Below are 3708 nucleotides of genomic sequence, written 5' to 3' on the forward strand. Positions count from 1 at the left end.
TTTCCCACGTCCCGATGGACTTCTATTCCCGAATCACGAAAAATTTATCTGACATTTCCCAGTTCCCAGGTAATTAAAATGGCCAATCCCGCGTCCCGAAAATACCCGTTCCCCGCTTCTTTTTAGCTATTGCTGCTTGACTAAATTTGTGCTCAAATGGTGCTCATTTTTGTGCCCAGGTACCCTTGAAATTTTGAAATTTTCTGGGGGAGGACCCCCAGATCCCCCGCCATTTGCTTCCCCTGGCCCTCCACTCCGAGGTCAGAGAGACCGCATGCGCGTTCCCAAAATCTCCGGTAAAGGGGTATTTTTTGCGCGACAAAATCCGGCCCAAGAATTGTAAAAAAGGAGGTGTATTTGACTTTTCACCCGAATATTTCTTTAAAAAGGGGGTGTTTTTCCTCGCTCTCTTTCATCTTTAATATCATAGAAAACTTTATCAAATCCCGGAATCAAATTCCTGAAATTCCTGCTAGTTTTGAAAGCTCATTATTTAATTTTGAAATGTAAAAATATTGCCCCCTAGTTCCTCTCGACCACTGAACTCTACACTACGTAGTGTAGACTGGTTCGACAGTTCCACACGCTACACTAACATCACTACGGTTGGAATGAGAGCTCACCTAAGATAGGGGGTACATTGAGCAGTATTCCGGATTTAGGGGGGGTCTCCAAGGCAGGAAAAACCCGCAAAAAGACCGCGAAAAGGGGTTCAGAAATTTGAGCAGTCCTGAGATAGGGGGTGCTTTCAAAGGGAGGGAACGAGCATATGCGTACCCTCCCTTAACACTGAGTGGGGGGGGCCGGGGTGCTTCCTCGCTTAACGGCGCCCACTGTGGGGTGGTGTGCCCTTTTGGGGGGATGTGCTCTTAAAATCTGGAAAAATACTGTCTAGCTTCAGCCCTGGATCCGCCCTTGTATAGTGCCGGAGCCTGCCTCCGGCACTATACGATCTTTGATATAAACATCTAAACAAAATCGTCTGTCTTCATTCACATTTGTCAACCAATGATAATCACTTCCGGTTACTTCGACTATTCCCGATGTTCAACGATTATTGCACCAGGGAGAAATACTCATTTTACATACCAGGGTATTTGGTTATGTTGGTGCGAATCTGTACCCATCTGTTTATTTTTCATTTTTTTTATTTTTTTATTTTTCTGTTTAGGGTTAGGGTTAACCCGACCAGGCTGTGTGACTAACGTCAATACACCGTCACCGTCAGGGTTAGGGGTATTCTAACCCTAGCAATACCGTTTCTTGGAGCTAAGTTAGGGTTAGATTAGGATTAGGCTTCGGGGTTAGGGTTAGGGTTTACAATGTTGTTATATGATATCTATGGTGTGTACACATGTGTATTATAGACCCGAGCGATCACGAAGTTGCGCCTTACTACCGTTCGGCTATTTCCGGAAAAATGAGTATTTCTCCCCGGTACACGATTCATGTTCAACAGGAAACATGGTAGGTAGTCCGTGCCATCTATGGTCCGTGTTTAGTCCGTGTCATAGCAGACGCGCCACGCCACAAGAAACATGGCAGAGTGCGCAAACTGGTGTTGGCAGTTTGTGACCAAAAAGAAGGGCTATGACCGGGCAGGAGTGCTGTCTGCTTTACCCAAAACGAAATATACACCGGCAGATATCATCTAGTCTGCACAGCTTAACACCAGGCCGTTTCCTTTGCGGAAAATGTGCTAGGCTACTGCAGACTGAGGCACATTTGAGAGATCGCGCGTCTGCCGCGAGAGATAATTTCGAGCCGATATCTTCAGCCGGATACATACACCTCAAGAGGAAGGCGGCTACCCCTCATCGAACGCCCAAGCACTTCAGGGTGTCATTGACACTAAGGCCAAGGTATAAAAAGACAAGGAGAAATAACAAAACAAACACAACATGCTGTATATTTTAAATACACACACCTCAACACGCGCGCAACTAGTAGTAGTAGACCTACCTTTTCCATCATCAACGGCATTAAAATGTACGTCATACTTTGCCATATCCTGTTGGTAGTAGTCCAAATACGTCTTTATTATTAAGAAGATGGAGTAAAACACTAATTTTCTCAGATTTCAGAGTAAAGTCGAACTTCTTTTCCTCGGCAATATCGCCATAGAGTTGTTTTACCTTGTCAGCATCCATCGTGTACAGAGACATCAGAGATGTCAGAGATGTCAGAGATGTCAGAGATGTCAGAGATGTCAGAGATGTCAGAGATGTCAGAGATGTCAGAGATGTCAGAGATGTCAGAGATGTCAGAGATGTGAGAGATGTCAGAGATGTCAGCCTTAATTATTTCCTAGTGAACCCGAAACTACCGAAAGTGAATTTCATTGGCCGATCCATAGATATATATAACACATAAGTTGTATGTGTTGTATATATCTATGGCCGATCAAAAAATCAGTCCAATATGGCCAAAAATATCGAAGTTACTCTTACTAGGATAAATTATTGCATGAAAACAAAGTTCTGAAACGGAGATAAAGTCTTCGGAAAGCGATATTGACAAACAGAAGGTCTGTACTTGATATTTTGGGTCGGATATACCCGCATCACGCCCTCAGTGCTACTCGATTCACCTATCCAATGCTCACAACAAAAATTGCAACAATTTTTACAAGGGGGACTGCAGACGTTAAACCCGCACCCTCAGATTAGCAAAGCGGAGTTATAACGTCTGCATTTGCGGACAAACAGTGGCAGTGCACTTGCGCGTTGGAAAGAACCATTTGAACGACATCTACGTGGAATTATATGATGATAGGGCGGTATAAACATTAGGACGTTGGTATTGAATACAAATTGTACTCGTTTACCATTATTTAATTATTAAAACGGTCTAAATCATTTAGTAAATCCCTGCGATTCTGTCGTCTTCCGTTTTGAGTGAGACCTAGTTTGGGACACAGATGTAAATGAATAGAAGAGACTCCGAGTATATGATGTAGGGACATAGAAATCCACAACGTAGTTCTTTAGGCTCTTCCCGATCAGCCTCATAAAATCATTCATGATGTCATAAAATCATTGTCGAAATTATAGACAGCGTCTACTTAGTGTAGGCCTACTATTTCTATAGCGTTGCCGTAGATTGTCTTTTTGATATAATATACACGTGTATATCGGATATGGACGGGTGTTGCCTCTGATATGTATATAATATTATAACATATTCCCTATTATCTACTTCTGATATTATACATAGCACATAACCATGGAAATAATATAGGTAGGTAAGGTAATATAGGTAAATATGTAAATGTCTCTAAATATTTCTATGCTTATAACATAACATATAATCAGAGGTTAATAATGACAAATTGTTATTATTAACCCCTGATATAATCAATACAATAACATGTTATTTTATACAGCTCAGTGGGTTTTGCATAACCTTAGGCAAAGAGTTACTGATATATCAAATCAGAAATAGATAATAGGGAACTATATCTACTTCTGATCAAATGTATATCCCGATATCCCAATTTTCCCCAAAATTGAATGTCTTGCTCTACAGACACATACACACACGTACGCGCGCACGCACGCACATACACAAACACACACACACACACACACACACACACACACACACACACACACACACACACACACACACATACATATACACTACACTACCTACACCTAACAACTAACTAGTATAGACTACACTACGTACTAGTTACTACCGTAGGTT

This window comes from Priapulus caudatus, unplaced genomic scaffold (genome assembly GCF_000485595.1).
Source record: "Priapulus caudatus unplaced genomic scaffold, Priapulus_caudatus-5.0.1 Scaffold860, whole genome shotgun sequence".
Taxonomy (NCBI): Eukaryota; Metazoa; Priapulida; class Priapulimorpha; order Priapulimorphida; family Priapulidae; genus Priapulus; species Priapulus caudatus.